Source organism: Macaca nemestrina, chromosome 12 (assembly GCF_043159975.1).
Source record: "Macaca nemestrina isolate mMacNem1 chromosome 12, mMacNem.hap1, whole genome shotgun sequence".
Taxonomy (NCBI): Eukaryota; Metazoa; Chordata; class Mammalia; order Primates; family Cercopithecidae; genus Macaca; species Macaca nemestrina.
In genome coordinates this window covers 59,106,701-59,128,656 of record NC_092136.1, presented here as the reverse complement: position 1 = coordinate 59,128,656, position 21,956 = coordinate 59,106,701, and the positions used below count along the sequence as shown (strand labels likewise).

The following is a 21,956-nucleotide window of genomic DNA, read 5'->3' as shown; positions in this document are numbered from 1 at the left end:
TAAGATATCTTTCTTCTATGCCTAGTTTCTCAAAAGTTTTTATCTGTGGATTTTATTGAATGCTTTTTCTGCATCTATTAAGATGTTCACATGCTTTTTGTTTTTCATTCTGTTTATGTGGTGAATCACATTTATTGATTTGTGTATGTTGAACCATCCTTGCAATCCAGGAATAAAACCCACTTGATTATGATGCATTATCTTTTTGACATACTGTTGAATTCAGTTTGCTGGTATTTTGTTGTGGATTTTAGCACATATGTTAATCATGGATATTGGCCTGCAGTTTTCTTTTTTTATTACATCCTTGCATGATTTTGGTATCAGGGTGACACTGGTTTTGTAGAATGAGTTAGGGAGGAATTCCTCATTTTTTTTTGAATAGTTTCAATAACATTGGTACTAGCTCTTCTTTAGAAGTCTGTTAAAATTCAGTTGTGAATCTATCTGGTCCTGGGCTTTTCTTGAGAGATTTTAAATTACTGATTCAATTTCATTACTCATCATTGGACTTTCTGGATTTCTATTTCTTCCTGGTTAAATCTTGGGAGATATTATGCTTTCAGGAATTTATCCATTTCCTCTAAGTTTTCTAGGTTGTGTCTATAAAGATGCTCATAGTCATCTATGATAATCTTTTGTTTTTCCGTGGTATCAGTTGTAATGTCACTTTATTATTTCTGATTGTGCTTATTTAAATATTTGAATCTTCTCTCTTTATTGATTACTCTAGATAATGGTTTATCATTTTGTTTATCTTTTCAGAAATTCAACTTCCCATTCCATTGATTCTTCTTCTTCTTCTTCTTTTTTTTTTTTTTAGTTGCAACCTCATTTAGTTTTGCTCTGGATCTTTGTTATTTGTTTTCTTCTACTCACTTTGGGTTTGGTTTGTTCTTGCTTTAATAGGTTTTTGAGGAGTGAAATTAGGTTGTTAATTTGAGATCTTTCTGTCTTTTTGATGCAGGCATTTCATGCTATAAACTTTCCTCTTAACACCACTTTTGCTATATCCCAGAGGTTTTAGTATGTCATGACTTAATTCATTTCAAAAAATCTTTATTTCTCCCTTTGTTTTGTTGTTTACTCAAAGGCCGTTCAAGAGCAAGTTGTTTAGTTTTCATACATTTGTGTCATTTTGAGAGTTCCTCTTGGTATCGATTTTTAATTTTATTCCACTGTGGCATAACAGAATAGTTGATATAATTTTGAATATTTTGAATTTATTCATTATGGCCAAGCATATGGTCTATTGTGGAGAATGTTCCATGTACAGATGAGAAAAATATATATACTGCAGTTCTGGGGTTGAATGTTCTGTAAATGTGTTAAGTTTATTTGGTCTAAGAGTCCAGTAAGTACACAGTTTCTTTGTTGATTTTCTACCCCAGTGATATGTCTAGGGCTGTTGGTGGGTTGTTGAATTTCCACACTATTATTGTATTGCTATCAACCCCTTTTCATAGGTTTCACAGTATTTGTTTTATGAATCTAGGTGCTCTGGTGTTGTGTGCATACATATTTAGAATAGTGATATCTTCTTGTGGGATCAAACAATTTATCATTATATAATGACCTTGTTTGTCTTTCTTACTTCTCCTTCCTTCCTTCCTTCCTTCCTTCCTTCCTTCCTTTCTTTCTTTCTTGCTTGCTTGCTTGCTTTTGAAATGGAGCGTCACTCTGTCACCCAGGCAGGAGGGAGTGCAGTGGTGTGATCTTGGCTCACTGCAACCTCTGCCTCCCAGGCTCAAGCAATTCTCTGTCTCAGTCTTCTGAGTAGCTGGGGTTATAGGTGCTTGCCACCATGCCCAGCTAATTTTTGTATTTTTAGTAGAGACGGGGTTTTACCATCTTGGCCAGGCTGGTCTTGAACTCCTGACCTTGTGATCCACCTGCCTCAGCCTCCCAAAGTGCTGGAATTACAGGTGTGAGTCACTGCACCCAGCCATTTGTCTTTTTTTTAACTGTTGTTTCTTCAAGGTATGTTTCACCTGATGTAAGTATAGCTACTCTTGCTTGGTTTTGTTTTCTTTTTTCATAGTATATTTTCCCTAGCTCTTTACTTTGAACATACAGGTATTTTTATCTTAGTTGGGTCTCTTGTAGGCAGCAGATAGTTGGGACTTGTTTTTGTATCCAGTTTGCCCATCTATATATTTTAAGTGGAGCATTTAGGCCATTTACATTTAAGGTTAATATTGATATGTGAGGTTTTGTTCTTGTCATAATGATGCTACCTAGTTTCTTTGTAGTCTCAATTGTGTAATTGCATTATAGGATCTGTGAGCTTTACACTGATGAGTGTTTTTATGATGGCAAGTATTGTCCTTTTGTTTCCATGTGAGAACTCCTTTGAGCATTTCTCATATGGCCAATGTAATGGTGATAAATTTCCTTAGGGTTTGATGGTCTATAACTTTATTTCTCCTTCATTTATAAAGTTTACTTTAAGCTTTATTGAAAAACTCTTAAAGACTTTTTTTTCCTTAAGAAAGATAATAATAGGTCCTCAACCTCTTCAGGCTTGCAAGGTTTCTGCTGAGAAATCTTCTGTTAGTCTGATGGAATTTACTTTCTAAGTGATTACACACTTCTCTCTAGCTATCTTTAGAATTTTGTCCTTCATGTTGACTTTGGACAGTCTGATGACAATATACTTTGATAAGATTCATCTTGCAAAGAATCTTCCAGATGTTCTTTGAACCTGTTGTATCTGGATGTCTAATTTCTATCTAGACCAAAAATATTTTCCTGAATGACTTTATCAAATACATTTTCCAAGGTTTTTACTTTTTATGCTTATCCCTGAGTAATGGCTATTACTCATAGATTTGGTTACTTTATACAATTTCATATTTCCTGGCTGCAATAAAAAAATTCTCCTTTGTTTTCTTTTTTATATATAACTGGGTCAATTCAAAGGACTAGTCCTCAAGCTCTGAAATTCCTTCTTCTACTTTGTCTAGTATGTTGTTAAATAATGCAACTATATTTTATAATTCCTTCAATGAACATTTCATTTCCAGAAGTTCTGTTTGGTTTTCTTTTAAATATTTATCTCTTTAGTAAATTATTCTTCTGATTTCTTTGTGTTGCTTTCCAACTTTCTCATAGATCTCATTAAGCTTCCTAAAATCCGTGTTTTGAATCCTTTTTTTATTCATTTCAAAAATTTCATTTTGTTTAGGATGCATTGCTAGAGAGCTAGTGTAATCCTTTGGGGGTGTCAAAAAAAACTCTGTCTTTTTGTGCTGCCAGAGTTCTTACACTGATTCCTTCTCATCTAGAGAAGTTGTGACCTCTGATTTTTGAATTGTATTCCATTTGAATGGTGCTTTTAACTTTTTTATTCTTTTCTCCCTTGAGGGTATGACTATAACATTCTGTATGATACTTTGGCTTTGTTTCTCAGTGCTTTCAGGGGGCCAAGGTTATGTATGAACTCCTTAGTTATAGATAGCTTTTGTGCAGTGGGCTTTCTCAAATGTTGATTGTTTTAGTGATATATTGGGTGTATAAGCTGACTCATTATCTTCTGTGGGGAGGTTTCAGGGAGCTTATCTCATACCCTAGAACTATGCCCTTCTGTCAGCAGGTTTATTTGGTGGTGCAGTTCAGTCTCTAGTCCAGTAGATGGCGAGTAGGAGTAAGAGAGGGCTCATTCTCTGATGACAAATGGAAGCACCTGCTTTGACAGAGGTGGTGGAAGGAGCTTATGGTGGGATGGGCTGATGTCTTCAACGTGAGGGGTGCCACAGAGGGGCCTCACCAACTCCTTATCCTGGGCAGCCAGGAACACAATCTACATGTCTATCACACCCCTGTCACCAGGCTTGCTACTTTCAGTTCAGATAGACACTGACCTTTTTCTCCAGGTCTCAATGTAACTAGGGTCTGTGGAAAATGCCCATCTGCAGGTACCACTGAGATAGCCCTGATACTGAACCTCTTTTTCCAGTTTAAAACAGGTAACTCTGTGGCTGGTCTGCATTCCATCGCAGGAACACAGCAGCTTTGTGTAGGGAGGGGGAGATGAGCTTCACCTTTATGCAATTCCAGGAGGCAGGTACACTTTCAGTGGGGGTGTAACCACTCGGAATCATGCTGGAAAGGCTCACTCTAAGCGCACTCATGCCAATTCACAGTGGGAAAAACCTTGGTTCTGTCCACAACAGAGGACTGGAGGAGTGGGAGAAGATTCTCCTCATCCATTTCCAGCCACTGATGCTGCCTGTCTGCTTGGGCAGAACCACCCTTTTCCCCTGCAGAGACAACCACTGCACCCACCACTCTTCTGGGAGGGGCACAGTCACCCACTGGACACAGGTAGGGGGCTCTCAGGCAGGAGAGAGCTTTTATTTGGTTTCCTTTGTTCCAAAGGGTGCTTTGGTGGGCTGCACTGTGCCTTCTCCCAGGAGTAGCCCATGCTGTGAACTGGCTATCCAGGGATCTTGCAACTCCCAAGGATCCCACTGGTCCCTTGTGTTTGCTGCAGTTACAGCAGCATCTGGGAAATGTTTGTTGGGGATCTAGTGGTATGATGAAACAAAGACTGAGATTCTCTAGGCAGGATAGTAGCCCACAATGGGTGTACAACCAACATGGTGCCTACCATTTCAACTTGGGTTCAAGGGGAGTGTGTGTGAACCTGTACAAACTGGCTACCAAGTGTTGGGCCCCCAGGGAGTTTCCAAATTCCTGCTGACTGCAGTGCCTGGGCTTACAATAGCAGAGAGGCTCTTCAACAATTTGGTCCTCAGCAGCCTGTCACAAGGGTAAGGAGAACAAAGAAACACTCCCACCTACACTTCCTGTGGGATTGCAAGTTCTTCAGGAGTCAATCTCTGCCAGAGTCTTGCTGCCTTCCTTTTCTGCACCTGAGCTTCTCCCTGAGGCTTCTCTCACTGGTTTTGCATTTTTCCTCAGCATTCCACTCCAGCCATGATCAGTCACCTGTAACTTTGTCTCTTCTTTCTGTAGAGAACACACATCTGACATCCCTAGTTAGCTGTCTTGAAAAAAAACTGTTTTTTTTTTTCATAAATGCCCCCTTTCTCTGAAGATGGTGTAATTTCATATCAGTCATTTTTGGATTCCCACCTTTTCCCCAGATGTTATATCTAAGTTCTTGAGGACTTGCACAATGTTAAAGAATCAAAAAGGTGGAATGATGTTTATAAATGATTCTATATGTTGCACAGGTATACTTCTAAACAGCAGTCAGACTTTGTTTTATGCAGATCATTGCCAAAACTTTCCACACATTCTATGTTAAAGTCTTAGTCTTGGCCAGGCGTGGTGGCTCACACCTATAATCCCAATACTTTGGGAGGCAAAGTAGGAGGATCACTTGAGCTCAGGAGTTTGAGGACAGACTGAACAACATAGGGAGACCCTGTTCATATAAAAATTTTTAAAATTAGCCATGTGTAGTGGCACACACATGTGTTGTGGCCTCAGCTACTCAGGAGGCTGTGGTAGGAGGATCGTTTGAGCTGGGACGTTGAGGCTGCAGTGAGTCATGATAGTACCCCTGTACTCCAGTCTGGGTGACAGAATGAGACCCTGTGTAAAAAAGAAAAAAGTTTCAGTTTATCAAGTCATAGGGAACACTCAGCTAGACCTAACTGCTACTTTAGAGTTGTGGGAAGTGCTATTTTTAAGCCTCTCTCAAGCATTGAGGCTCAGTCTACTCGTAATACACTATTTTTGGAGAACTCTGTGAAGCTGTCTCAAATATATCTGTCTACACACACCACAATTTTTTTTGGTTACCATGTATGCTACACATGGGAAGACTCAAGACTTGCAAATATTCCTGGCTCTATCTCATTGGTCTGTGATCCCCATGTATAATCAAAAGTCCTTTTATCTCCTCACTCCTAAAAAGACTCAATCTGTAGGAAAATAAAGATCAGGCTTCAGAATATTTCTCAGGACCACAGTGTTTAAGTTATCTTTACTTCTCCACCTTCTCACCCTCCTTCTATAATGTGGTACTTTTATGTAGTTCTAGGAGAATAGTCTGACCCTATGTCTCATATTTTTTTATGCACTGAATCCCCTAATGCTTATGCTTTTCTAAAATTAAAGCATCAGACTTTTCTCCTGTTAGTAGATTAGTCACTTACCATAGTATAATCCAGTTTACTCTTCACAGAGGTAATTTCATGCTGAGCCCATGCAAAGCCCTCATCCTAACACTATGGCCAACTTTGAGCAATGACTGAGGCGAAGGTAGCTGAGGAAAGAGACTGGCTGCCTTCCATACAGTGGACTATTTTATCCATCTGATTGGTCAAAGTCTCCTTCACAGTGGATGCTTTTTGTTGGAACACAAATAATTCATAGTCTGTGCCTATTCAAAAAGTTCACTTACATACCTCTTTCCCAGACTTCTTTATCGTCAACATTCAAATCCTGTTCTTTCCAAGTCGCTTATCATCCAGCCAAACCACTGGCAACTGCTGATGAATTTGTGTAAGTCCACACTTTTGACCAAAATAACTAACTTCTGAGGCATGAAACAACATGGGTGAAACCTAAAAACATTATGCTAAATGAAAGAAGCCGGACACTATAGATTACCTAATATGTGATTCTATTTACATGGAATTCAAGGAAAGGTAAAATTATAGTGACAGAAAGCAAGTTATTGTTTGCCATTGTCCAGGGCGCACAACTAGAGGACTCATTGCAAAAGGGATGAGAGAAATTTTGGGGGTGATAAAAACGTTTTGATTTTGGTCAGGCACGGTGGCTCACGCCTGTAATCCCAGCACCTCGGGAGGCTGAGGAGTGTGGATCACAAGCTCAGGAGTTCGGGACCAGCCTGGCCAACATGGTGAAACCCCATCTCTACTAAAAAAATTCAAAAATTAGCCTGGTACAGTGGTGTGTGCCTGTAATCCCAGCTACTCAGGAGGATGAGTGGGGAGAATTTCCTGAATCTGGGAGGCGGAGGTTGCAGTGAACCGAGCCACTGCACTCCAGCCTGGGTGACAGAGCAAGACTCTGTCTCAAAAAAAAAAAAAAAGTTTCAATTTTAAATTATTATTATTATTATTTGAGATGGAATCTCGCTCTGTCACCCAGGCTGGAGTGCAATGGCATGATCTCGGCTTACTGCGACCTCCGCCTCCCAGGTTCAAGTGATTCTCCTGCGTCAGCCTCCAGAGTAGCTGGGATTACAGGCGTGCGCCACCATATCTGGCTAATATTTTTTTGTATTTTTAGTAGAGATGGGGTTTCACTATGTTGGTCAGGCTGGTCTCAAACTCCTGACCTCGTGATCCACCTGCCTCGGCCTCCCAAAGTGCTGGGATTACAGGCGTGAGCCACCGAGCCCTGGTGATTTTAAATTATTTTTAAAATTAAAATAAAAATTGTATATATTTATGATATACAACATGATGTCTTGACGTATGTATACATTATGAAATGATTAAACCAGACTAATTAACATATCCATTACTTTACATGCTTATTATTTTCTTGTGATGAGAACATTTAAAATTTACTTTCGGCAATGTTTAAGTATACAATATGTTAATGATATGGTTTGGAAACTTGTCCCCCATAAATTTTATCCCATTGTGAAATGTGATCTTCATCGTTGGAGGTGGGGCCTAGTGGAGGGGTTTAGGTCAAAGCTCACAGATGGCATGGTGTCCTTGTGGTAATGAGTAAGTTCTCACTCTGAATTCATGTGAGATCTGGTTCCTTAAAATAGTGCAACCCCTCCCTCCCGCCACACCTCTTGCTCCTACTGTCACTATGTGGTACATAAGCTATCCCTTTCCCGTCTGCCATGACTGTAAGCTTGCTGAGGACCTCGGCAGAAATGGATGCTGGCACTATGCTTCCTGTACAGCCTACAGAATTATGAGCCAAAATAAACCTCTTTTCTTTCTTCATAAACCACCCAGCCTCAGGTATTTCTCTATAGCAACACTGCACAAGGATGGACTAACACAATTAATATTAGCCATACATGGTATACACAATATATCTCCAGAACTTATTTTTACTGCTTAACTGAAACATTAAAGTTTTATATTATGAGTAGGAAGGTCATTAGATACTGCATATTTTAAATTAGTAAATTTTATTGCATGCAAACATTTCAAAAAAAGCAATTAAAAAGAGAAAGCGTGCTTAGCTCAATTTTCTATGGTGTCAATTGCTTCCTTCACTTATTATACTTTTCTACCTAATGTAGAATGGTTTGCTGACTCAGTAATGGTTTGCTCACTCACAAATACCTGTATGAGTCTACTTTTGTATTTAGGATGTAATGCAAGAATGCAGTCTGGGCGCAGTGGCTCACACGTGTGATCCCAGCACTTTGGGAGGCCAAGGTGGGTGAATCACGAGGTCAGGAGATCTTGACCATCCTGGCTAACACAGTGAAACTCCATCTCTACTAAAAAATACAAAAAATTAGCCAGGCGTGGTGGTAGGTGCCTATAGTCCCAGCTACTCAGGAGGCTAAGGCAGCAGAATGGCATGAACCCAGGAGGCAGAGCTTGCAGTGAGCCGAGATAGCACCACTGTACTCCAGCCTGGGAGACAGAGTGAGACTCCATCTCAAACAAGCAAACATAAAAAGAATGCATGCAGAAATGTAAGAATCTGACATCTTGAAAAACTTCACTCATATGTTTGCTCTCCTGAACCATTTATTGCCTAAGTTAAAATTTATGTATGATTGCAAATTAATTTCTTTTCCTCATCTTCAATGATAAACAATCACCTGTTTATTACATCTCCTTTGCAAAATAATAGATAATATTGAGTCATAATTATGTGCAGTATTCCAACTGCTTTAAATGAATTGACTCATTTATTCCTCAAAATTATCCTATAGATAAATTACATTACTATCTCCATTTTTCAAGGAGGAAACTAAGGTACAATGAGGATAAATAACTTGCCTCAAGGCACGCATCTAGAAGACAGCAGAGGTGGAACTTAATCCATGCAGTCTAGCTTCAGGTTCTACAGCCTAGTCTTCTGATGTAATGCACCTCTCATATCTTCACTTCTCTTCACAATTGCAATATTACTCACGTAGTTTAGCCTCCATCTCTGACCTTGCCTGTGTATAACTCAAGATACACACTGCTGCAAAAGTGATTTCTTAGTGATATAAGCAAAAAAAAAAACAAAACAAAAACAAAAACAAAAAACAACAAAAAAAACCTTCAAAAATCTTCTCTCTAAAAGCAATAAAAATAGTGCAAAAAATTTTCAAAACAACATTTTCAGAACTATGCAAATGAACTACAGGCTTACAACTATGCAAGGAGCATTTATTCAATAAAATAAACTGAAAAAAACAGTAAGCTTTGCACCATTTTAAACTGGTCTATTCCCCTCCCTCTCCAGTTCTGCAGTAGCCTTGAAAACCAACAACACTGCAGCATGGTAAAACCAGCAACCTCTTGATTTCAAATTTTAAAGCCCTCCATCAAAATGAGTCAGCAGAGCAAGCCTTAAGCAGAGACGACATCTCAGAGATAAATCACTGCTGCTCTGGACCACATCTACTCCTATATACCTGCAGGCCAGCCGGGACTTGAGCTGCAAAGGTGGCTGCTTGCCAAGATGAGTTTAAGTGGAAATTGAATCAGTAATAAAAAAATCTTTCATCAAAAAAAATTTTAGGACCTGATGGCATTACTGCTGAATTCTGCCAAATGTTTTAAAAAAGAACTTAACACCAATCCTTCCCCAACTCTTTAAAAAGAAAAAAATAGGAGGAAGGATTTCCCAAACTCTTTTTATAAGGCCAGCATTACTTTAACACCAAAGCTATAAAAGGACACTACAACAAGAGAAAATTCCAGGCCATTATCCTTAAACATACATGCAAACTTCCTCAGCAAAATACTAGCAAACTCAATTAAACAGTGCCTTAATAGGATCATCCACTATGATCAAGTGAGATTTATCTTTGAGATGTAAGAATAATTTAGCATACATAGATCAATAAATGTGATACATTACATTAACAGAATGAAGAACAAAATATGATCATCAGGTGCAGAAAAAGCCTTTGACAATACTCAACACCATTTCATTATAAAAATTCTCATCAAATTAGGTATAGAAGGAACATAGCTAAATGCAATAAAGGCCATACTGATGGTAGCAGTGGCCTGTCTGAAGCAGCTGCTGCAAAGATGCCAGATGCAGCAGCGGAGGCATTGCAGAAGGCTGCGGGCTCCAAGGAGCCAGCAGGAGCCAGAAACAGGCAGGAGCCCCACCCATTTCCAAGTTGACCAGAACAGCACCTGTGCTAGCGCCTGGAGCTGCCTACCCTCCCAGTCACAGTTGCAGCCACCTAACTGCGGCTGCAGACCTGGGCATTCCTTCACTCTTGGGGGCCCAGGAAGCCCCTGCTCTGCAGGCTTGGAAGTGTCTGCTCCAGCTGCCTGGCCTCTCCCTGCTCACAGGCAGAGCAAAGCTGTGGCTGAGCCTGGGTGCTGTTGCAACCCGGCCAATTGTTCACGCAATTGGGGCAGTGCTCACATGCCAGCCTCCTGTCACCTCAGCCTCCTCTGAACTTCGGGCACCAATGAGCATGGGAGGGGGACCAAGGCAGGCCTGAGGGCAGCTTGGCGCAGGCCTGCAGGCCCCTTCAGCACAAACAGCCTGGGTGTTGTGGACATTATTGATGGCAGCAGGAGGCAGACAGACTTCTGGGTGGAAAGGGGCATATCCCTGGTGAAGTCCCACCTTCAAGCCAGTGACAGCCTGCAGCATGGGGGCTGGGCTGTCAGTTTCAGGTGGAGTCCACAGACCACAGTGAGAACTTGTGGTACTTTTTCTGGGCCTACCCATGGCCACAGACCAATCAGCATGCACTTCCTCCCTCTGAGGCCATAAAATCCCCAGACTCATTGGGATGACCTGCCTGTGGATAGGACCTGCTCACTCTGGGTCTCCTCTCTGCTAAGGGCTGCATAGACATTGGTATGACCTGCCTGTAGATAGGAGCTACCCACTCCAGGTCTCCTCTGCTGAGGGCTGCACACACATTGGAATGACCTGACTGTGGATAGGAGCTACCCACTCTGGGTCTCCTGAGAGGTATTCTGTTGCTCAATAAAGCTCCTCTCCACCTTGCTCACCCTCCAATTGTCCACATACTTCATTCTTCCTGGACTCAGGACAAGAACTTGGAACCCACCAAATGGCAGGACTAAAAGAGCTGTAACACAAACAGTGCTGCTGAAACATGCTCCACCCAAGGTCACAACATTGCAGGCAATGAGGAGAAAAGAGCTGCAGGCCTTCAGGGAGCCTGGATTTAAAGGCTCCAGAGCCAGGGCTGTGACTGTCTTTGGGACTCTGCAGTTCCTGGCATCTCCACGCTTCTGGGCTCCACTGTGTTCCCCTTGTCCAGATGCAGGTGCCTGCAGAAGCAGCTGTATGCAGTACATCTGGTACAGCCACAGCCTCACATGGAGCCAGCACCTGTGCTAGTGCCTGGAGCTGCCTGCCCTGCCACAACCACCAGCGTGCCTGGCTGTGCGCAGTGGCCGGACCCCATGCTCACTCGCCCACACACCCCTCGCCACTCCACACCTGGCTTGCCCTGGACAGGTGTGGGATCCAGGCTGGTAGTATGAGCTGAGCACAGCCAGCCAGGTGAGTGGGCAGAATGAGCCCAGCAGACATGAGCAATACTCACGCAGAAGGCGCTGCCAGTCATAGAGGTTTCTGGCTGACAAAGCAATATCCCAAGGATCCTGTGACAATACATGTACAACAAACCCACAAATAACATTGTGCTAAATGGTGAAAAATTGTAAGCCTTTCTTCTAAAATGTGGAACAAGATAAGGATGTCCTCTCTTACCCTTACTATTCGACATAGCATTGGAAGCCCTTGCTAGAGCAATCAGTCAAGTAAAAAAAGGGCATCCAAATAAGAAAAGAGCAAGTGAAATTGATACTGTTTGCTAATGACATGATCTTATATATAGAAAACCCTAAATTACTCACAAAAAAACCGTTAGAACTAATAAATACAGTAAAGTAACAGGATACAAAATTAGCATGAGAAAAAATTTAATAGCATTTCTATACACTAACAATGAAGTATCCCAAAAACAAATCAAGAACCAATAGCTACATGAAAATATAAACTACTTAGGAACAAATTTTACCAAGGAGGTTACTATGGTTTGGTAGTTTGTCCCCCAAACCTTATGGTGAAATTTAATCCCAATGTTGTAGGTGAGGCCTAATAAAAGATGTTTGGCTCATGGTGGTGGATTCCTCATGATTAATTAATGTTCTGCCTCAGAGGTGAGTGAGTTCTCACTGTGTTAGCTGATTGTTAAGAAGAGCCTGATGCCTCCCACTTCTCTGTCTTGCTTCCTCTCATGTCATCTTAGTTCTGCACATGCAGGCTCCCCTTTGCTTCCACCATGAGCAAAAGCAGCAATCCTAGTCAAAATTCCAATGTCACTTTTCAGAGAAATAAAACAGAACGGGAGAAAATTTTTGCAATCTACTCATCTGACAAAGGGCTAATATCCAGAACCTACAAAGAACTCAAACAAATTTACAAGAAAAAAACAAACAACCCCATCAAAAAGTGGGCAAAGGATATGAACAGACATTTCTCAAAAGAAGACATTCATACAGCCAACAGACACATGAAAAAATGCTCGTCATCACTGGTCATCAGAGAAATGCAAATCAAAACCACAATGAGATACCATCTCACACCAGTTAGAATGGCAATCATTAAAAAGTCAGGAAACAACAGGTGCTAGAGAGGATGTGGAGAAATAGGAACAGTTTTACACTGTTGGTGGGATTGTAAACTAGTTCAACCATTATGGAAAACAGTATGGCAATTCCTCAAGGATCTAGAACTAGAAATACCATATGACCCAGCCATCCCATTACGGGGTATATACCCAAAGGATTATAAGTCATGCTGCTATAAAGACACATGCACACGTATGTTTATTGCGGCACTATTCACAATAGCAAAGACTTGGAATCAACTCAAATGTCCATCAGTGACAGACTGGATTAAGAAAATGTGGCACATATATACCATGGAATACTATGCAGCCATAAAAAAGGATGAGTTCGTGTCCTTTGTAGGGACATGGATGCAGCTGGAAACCATCATTCTCAGCAAACTATCACAAGAACAGAAAACCAAACACTGCATGTTCTCACTCATAGGTGGGAACTGAACAATGAGATCACTTGAACTCGGGAAGGGGAACATCACACACCAGGGCCATCATGGGGGAGGGGAGGAAGGATTGCATTGGGAGTTATACCTGATGTAAATGACGAGTTGATGGGTGCTGACGAGTTGAGGGGTGCAGCACACCAACATGGCACAAGTATACATATGTAACAAACCTGCATGTTATGCACATGTACCCTAGAACTTAAAGTATAATAATAATAAAAAAAATCCTAAAATTTATATAGAATCACATAAAATCTCAAATAGTCAAAGCAATCATGAGCAAAATAAAAAGCTAGAGGCATTCCACTGATTTCAAACTATACTACGAAGCTAAGTATTTAAAACAGCATGACACTGGCATAAAAATAGACACATTGATTAATAGAACAGATTGAGAGCCCAGAAATAAACTCATGCAGGTAGAGTCAATTGATTCTTGACAAAGGTGGCAAGAATACACAATGGGAAAAGGATAATCTCCTCAGTAAATGATGTTGGGATAAATAATCTGCATGCAGAAGAGTGAAATTGGATATTTATCTCACACTATCTATAAAAATCAACTCAAAATGAATTAAAGACTTAAATGTAACACCAGAAATTGGAGAAGAAAACATAGGGGGAGAGCTACACAACATTGGTCTGGACAATGGTATTTTAGATTTGACCTCAAAAATAACACAGGCAACCAAAGTAAAACTAGATAAGTGGTATAACATTAAACTAAAAAGCTCCTACACAGCAAAGAAAACAATTGACAGTGTGAAAAGACATCATATGATTAGGAGAAAATGTTTGCAAGTTACACATCTGATTGGGGCTAATATCGAAAATAAGAAGGAACTCAAATTTTAAAACGGGTGAAGTGCCTGAATAGACAGTTCTCATAAGCAGACATACAAATGGCCAGCATACATATGAAAAATGTACAACATTGCTAATAGTGAGAGAGATATACATTAAAACCATAAGGACATATCATCTCACACCCGTAAAAATCATTACTATAAAAAAAAAAAGATAACAAGTGTTGGTGAAAATGTGGGAGAAAAGGGAATTATTGTATACTATCACTGGGAATGTAAATTAGTACAGCCATTATGAAAAATTTTATGGAGGTTTCTCAAAAAACTAAGAATAGACTTACCATATGATCTACTTCTGGGTATTTAGCCAATAGATTTGAAATCAGTTTGTTAAGAAGTGACCGTACTCCCATGTTTATGGCAGCCCTTTTCACAGTAGCCAAGTTATGAAATCAACTGAAGTGTCTATCAACAGATGTATGGATAAAGAAAATTTTGTATACACTCATGTGCTGTGTAACAATATTTCAGTCAATGTGGAGCACATATATAGCAGTGGTCCTATGAGATTATAATGTTGAATTTTTTCTGCACCTTTTCTGTATTTAGATACAGTTAGATAAATAAATACTTACCATTGTGTTACAATTGCCTACACTATTCAGTACAATAGTATGCTGGTACAGGTTTGTAACCTAGGAGTAATAGGTTATACCATAGCCTGGGTGTGTAGTAGGCTATACCATCTAGGCTTATAAGTATACTCTATGATGTTCACACAACAACAAAATTGCCTAACAACGCATTTCTTAGAATGTTTCCCATTGTTAGACAAAGCATGATTGTCTATACAAAATGAAATACTACTCAGCCTTTAAAAAGAAAGAAATTCTGTCATTTGTGACAATATAGATGGAATTAGCATTATGTTAAATGAAATAATCCATGTACATAAAGGCAAATACTACACGTTCTCACTTATATGTGGAATCTAAAACAATCAAATTCATAGAGGCAGTGAGTAGAATGGTGGATACAGAGGCTGGGGAGGGGAGAATGAGGAGATGATGATCAAAGCATACAAGGTCTCAGGAGAAATAAGAGGTATTTTTGAGATGTATTGCAGTGTGATGAATACAGTTAAAATGGTGTATTGTACATTTCACAGTTGCTAAGAGAGCACATTTTAAATGTTCTAATCACAAAAAATGATAAGCATTTGAGGTGATAGATATGCTAATTAGTTCGATTTAATTATTCTATATTGTAAGAAATTATAACATCATTTTGTACCCCAGAAATATACACAACTATGAAAGGTCAATTTACAACAACATTTTAAAAATTAAAAGGAAATATTTCAAATAAATATCCTAACATTCCATCTGAAGAAATTAGAAATAAAACAGCAAACTGATCACAGAGTGAGCAGAAGGAGTAAAATAATAAATGTTTATATAAGGATTTTTAAAATCACAGCAAAAATTAATTAAATATAGAATAAAAAATAATAGAGAAAAGTTGATTCTTGGAAAACACTCACAAAATTGACCACCTGTTAGCTAGACTGATCAAGCCAAAAAGAAAAAAAGATTCAAATTACTAAAATCAGAAATGAAAGGGGCGGGGGACATTACAACCAACTTTACCAAAACAAAAAGGATGATAAGGGACACTGTAAACAACTGCATGTCAACAAACTAGGGAACCTAGATAAAATGCAAAAATTCCTAAAAGACACAAAACCAAACTGACTAAAAAGAGATAAAATTTCAACAGACCTATAACAACTAAAGTGGTAGAATTAATAATAAAAAATCCTCCCACAAACAAAAGCCCAGGGTTAGATGGCTTCACTAGTGAATTCTATCATGTTTTTAAGATGAATTAACACCAGTTTTTCATAAACTGTTTCAAAAAATCAAAGAGAGAACACTCCCAAATTCACTCTGTGAGGCTTATATTACCCTGATTCCAAAACAGACAAAATATGTATTTGAAATTTTGTAAATATGAATGAAACAGGTAAAATTAGTTGTACAGGTAAAATTATTTATACAGGTAAAAGAGGTCAGATAAATGAGAATTTTTTGGACCATCATATAGATTTTAGATTTTAGTCTAATGGAATGGACTGTTATGAAACATTTTGAGCAAAGAGTGGTATTTTTAAAGATAAATATGTCTTCTGGGTAGATAATTTATTACAGGTGGCAAGAGCATAAAGAGATTAGTGTAGGTCATTATGGTAGTAGTCTAGGTGAGAGCTTCTGGTAGTTTAGTGTTAGACTGGTGTCAAAGACTACACCCATATTTCTGGCATAAGCAACCAGTTTGGTAGAAGTTTATTGAGATAGGAAAAAATAGAGGATGAGCAGGGACATGACAGCAACAGAAAGGGCAAGAGCAGTTTCCAGTTTCCCAAAGAGGGTATAGTATATTTAAACAAGTATAATATATATTAAAATATTCAGTAATACCACTATAAGTTACTGAACCCAACTAAATACTTGATGTGCAAGAAGTCTCAGTTCAGTGGGGAGATGGACATGTCAACATTAGCATCCCAGGTCCTACTGTCAAATGATCAGAAGTAGCAAATTAAGAAATGTAAGAAGGAATGACAGCCATGATTTGAGGCTGCCTGTGAGATCAGCATTCCATGACAAGCCACTAGTGAGTGCAAAAAGTACAGAAGCCTAAATCTTCATGAGGTACAACATCATATGTAAGAGCATACACTCTGAAACCAAATGCCTGGGATGTAATCCTGTTTCTCTGAGTAGCTGTAAGACATAGGTCAAGCTACATGACGTATCTGCCTCAGTGTTATTCTAATAAATGAGGATTAGCCACAGCACCTATTTCATGGCATTATTGAGAGGTTTAAATATACTGAGGAACATTTGAACACTATGCAAATATTAATTATGATGATACCCATGATGGTTATGGTGATAAGAGTAATAATAATGATGAAATTGATAACGTGGGAGATAAGGGTGGAAGGGTAGAAAGGAAAAAAATTATTGAAGGGATTGGGTGCAGTGGCTCATGCCTGTAGTCCTAGCACTTTGGGATTGAGCAGGAGGCAGGAGGATCCCTTGAACTCAAGAATTAGAGTCTAGCTTGGGCAACATGATGAAATCCTGTCTCTACAAAACAGTACAAAAATTAACCGGGTGTGATGTCATGTGCCTATGGTCCTAGTTACTCAGGAGGCTGAGGTGGGAGGATCACTTGAGCCCTGGCGGTCCAGGCTGCAGTGAGCCAAGATGATGCCACTGATGCATCTGGAGTGCAAGATGATGTACTCCAGCCTGGGAGACAGAGCAACACCCTGTCTCAAATATATACACACACACACACACACACTCCTCAGCATACAATGCCCTTCTATATATAGAATGAATTGTAGGAAGACACAGCCTGTGAGACAGAGACCAATCGAAAGGCTTATACAATTGTTCATAACTCACAAACTCAGAGCAACACAAAACCACCTCTTGATTTCAAATGTTAAAACTCTCCATCAAAATGGGTCAGGAGAGCAGGCATTAAGCAGAGCTGACAGCTCAGAGGGAAATCGCCGCTGCTCTGAACCACATCTACTCCTGTCTACCTGCAGGCCTGCAGGGACTTGAGCTTCAAAGGTAGATGCTTGCCAAGATGAGTTTATTTGAAGCTATGGCTCTGCAGCCTCAATCATTAGCCCTCTCCCCCAGATCTGATTCCTTCTATTCACCTAAGCTTTCCCTCCACGCCCAAGATAGGCCACTGGGAACCTCAGTAGACTGTGCTTCCTGAACAACAAAGTGCCTCATTAGCTACTTTTTAATGAGGTCACAGCCTGTGACTGCTCATTAATAGACTGGTTAGTCAGCATCCCTAGGGGTAAAGGAGACTGAAGACAGAAGTCAGTGATAACAGAGATCAGCCAAGGCATAGCTGTGTTAGAGGGAGAAAGAACTTAGCAGAGACTCTTAGGCTTGTACTCTGATGTCTCCAGGGTCCCTTCCAGCTCTGAGACTATGATTCTGGAAAACAACATCCAGAGGGACCAGGTCTTTGGTGGGAGGAAGTGACAACAGAGTCAAGTGATCCAAGGCTAAGAACAGCTAGCTATTGGTCTAAAGATATTCTTGAAGAAATCAAATGCTCTTCAAGTTCTCTCGGATGCTTTTGTAAGTGGAATTTAGCTCTTGAAACTTTTTATAATCTTGCCTTCTATAACCATAGATTATAATGGTATCCCCCCATGTGTCCAAGTACAGATTCTTTGTGTTATTTTCCAAGTCTTTTAAAATTGTATTTGTCCTTGGAGTTAATCCATTGGCTCTCTTCTCTCCTCCCTGTGTACTGTCCCCTAGACATCCTGTCCATTCACGGGGTTCCAACACATCACTCCTGCGGAGATGAAACTTTGGCATTGATTCATTTCTTATGTCTCCCACCAGGATTAGTGTTGGAGCCTCCTAATGTTACTACTCCCATTCACAAAGGGCTCTCTGCCCAAAGAACGTGGAAGCCAATACCATGTCACTAGCTTTTGAGAAAAACAGCTTTTTTTGCAAGTCAACTGGCAAGGAAACAGAAGGAAATGCTCAAATCTGTCTCCCTGAGCTGGGGACTAGGGCAGGTTTCATAGACAGAGTAATGAGGTATGAATGAGGTAATTCTGGGAGGCATGATCTAACTGGATTATGCCATAGGGTGATGCCAGGGTTCAATCTGATTGGATCATGCATTATGCCATGTGTTGTCTGCTTCTTAATTTGGTCCCTGTTCCCTGACTAAGCCATTGGGTTCCACGCACGGTTGTGTACTTCTTTCATCTGGGCATGCTCAAATTACCTAACTTGCAACCTAGGGTCTATGGCAACCGAAAAATGACTCAATCCTTTGTTATATAAAAGTTGAACCAGATTGCTCGGTTTCACGGTTATACTAATTGGTCTTCCTGACACCCAGCCTGCTGCAGACTTACACATACAACTCATTCCAGTTCATACTCTTTATCTTTCCCAGAGTTTTGTCTAAACACACATATGATGATTGTCATTATCATGCTTAAAAACTCTTGATTCACTCTCATGATCAGAATAAAACTAATGCTTTTAGTATGTCATACATGAACCCTTATAGTCAAGTTCTAGCTTATCTTTCCAACTTCAATTCTTACCATTCACTTATTCATTCAATTATAGTCATACTGAACTTTTTTCTTTCCCCTTATACAATGCATTTTTAGTTTCTTTAAACAGTCTTTTTAGGCTGGGTGCAGTGGCTCACAGCTGTAATCTCAGCACTTCAGGAGGCATTGGTGGAAGGATTGCTTGAGGCTATGAGTTTGAGACCAGCCTGGGCAACATAGTGACACTCAATCTGTACCAAAAAAAAAAAAAAAAAAAAAAAAGAAAGAAAGAAATTTTTTTAAATTCACCAGGAATGGTGGTGTATGCTATAGTCCTAGCCACTTGGAAGGCTGAGGCAGGAGGATTCCTTGAGTTTAGGAGTTCAAACTAGAGTTCAAAGCTGTCAAAGGTGCAGTGAGCTATGATTGTGTCACTACACTCCAGCCTGGGTGAGAGAAAGACCCTGTCTCAAAAAACAAAACAAACAAAAAGCAGTAAAACAAACAAAACCATATTCTGTTCTATTCCCCTCAACAATTTACAGTCTGAAAGGTCTAGGTTCGAATCTTATATCTACTACCTACAAGCAGGAAGTTCTGGCTAGGGCAATCAGGCAAGAGAAAGAAATAAAGAGTATTCAGTTAGGAAAAGAAGAAGTCAAATTGTCCCCGTTTGCAGATGACATGATTGTCTATTTAGAAAACCCCATTGTCTCAGCCCAAAATCTCCTTAAGCTGATAAGTAGCTCCAGCAAAGTCTCAGGATACAAAATGAATGTGCAAAAATCACAAGCATTCTTATACACCAGTAACAGACAAACAGAGAGCCAAATCATGAATGAACTTCCATTCACACAATAGCTTCAAAGAGAATAAAATACCTAGGAATCCAACTTACAAGGGATGTAAAGGACCTCTTCAAGGAGAACTACAAACCACTGCTCAGTGAAATAAAAGAGGACACAAACAAATGGAAGAACATACCATGCTCATGGATAGGAAGAATCAATATCGTGAAAATGGCCATACTGCCCAAGGTAATTTATAGATTCAATGCCATCCTCATTAAGCTACCAATGACTTTCTTCAAAGAATTGGAAAAAACTGCTTTAAAGTTCATATGGAACCAAAAAAGAGCCTGCATTGCCAAGACAATCCTAAGCCAAAAGGACAAAGCTGGAGGCATCATGTGACCTGACTTCAAACTATACTACAAGGCTACAGTAACCAAAACAGCATAGTACTGGTACCAAAACAGAGATGTAGACCAACGGAACAGAACAGAGTCCTCGGAAATAATACCACACATCTATAGCCATCTGATCTTTGACAAACCTGACAAAAACAAGAAATGGGGAAAGGATTCCCTATTTAATAAATGGTGCTGGGAAAATTGACTAGCCATAAGTAGAAAGCTGAAACTGGATCCTTTCCTTACTCCTTATATGAAAATTAATTCAAGATGGATTAGAGACTTAAATGTTAGACCTAATACCATAAAAACCCTAGAAGAAAACCTAGGTAATATCATTCAGGACATAGGCATGGGCAAGAACTTCATGTCTAAAACACCAAAAGCAATGGCAACAAAAGCCAAAATTGACAAATGGGATCTCATTAAACTAAAGAGCTTCTGCACAGCAAAAGAAACTCCCATCAGAGTGAACAGGCAATCTACAGAATGGGAGAAAAATTTTGCAATCTACTTATCTGACAAAGGGCTAATATCCAGAACCTACAAAGAACTCAAACAAATTTACAAGAAAAAAACAAACAACCCCATCAAAAAGTGGGCAAAGCATACGAACAGACACTTCTCAAAAGAAGACATGCATACAGCCAACAGACACATGAAAAAATGCTCATCATCACTCACCATCAGAGAAATGCAAATCAAAACCACAATGAGATACCATCTCACACCAGTTAGAATGGCGATCATTAAAAAATCAGGAAACAACAGGTGCTGGAGAGGATGTGGAGAAATAGGAACACTTTTACACTGTTGGTGCTACTGTAAACTAGTTCAACCATTGTGGAAAACAGTGTGGCGATTCCTCAAGGATCTAGAACTAGAAATACGATTTGTCCCAGCCATCCCATTACTGGGTATATACCCAAAGGATTATAAGTCATGCTGCTATAAAGACACAGGTACATGTATGTTTATTGCGGCAGTATTCACAATAGCAGAGACTTGGAATCAACCCAAATGTCCATCAGTGACAGACTAGATTAAGAAAATGTGGCACATATACACCATGGAATACTATGCAGCCATAAAAAAGGATGAGTTCGTGTCCTTTGTAGGGACATGGATGCAGCTGGAAACCATCATTCTCAGCAAACTATCGCAAGAACAGAAAACCAAATACCGCATGTTCTCACTCATAGGTGGGAATTGAACAATGAGAGCACTTGGACACAGGAAGGGGAGCATCACATACCGGGTCCTATTGTGGGAAGTGGGTAGTGGGGAGGGATAGCATTAGGAGATATACCTAATGTAAATGATGAGTTAATGGGTGCAGCACACCAACATGGCACATGTATACATATGTAACAAATCTGCACATTGTGCACATATACCCTAGAACTTAAAGTATAATTTAAAAAAAAGTTGATATATATATTACTCTGAATTTCTGTCTTTACATTTTTTAATTTGTAAGTGGGCTATAATATAGTTATTTGATATATGTATAATATTATTTTATAAATAATACTATACAATAAAATGATTATAATATAAACCAACCACATCTACTTGTGGATCTATATGA

The 21,956-nt window shown here is 39.6% G+C and overlaps 1 long non-coding RNA gene across 1 annotated transcript in view; it reads right to left on the bottom strand.

The window, feature by feature from the left end:
- Positions 1–1,727: 1,727 nt before the first annotated feature.
- Positions 1,728–21,956, bottom strand: part of LOC139357520 (uncharacterized) — a 140,160-nt gene continuing 119,931 nt past the window's right edge. Inside the window, exon 4 of the long non-coding RNA XR_011610879.1 lies at positions 1,728–5,565. This is a non-coding gene — a long non-coding RNA (uncharacterized lncRNA). The remainder of the gene's footprint in view (positions 5,566–21,956) is intronic.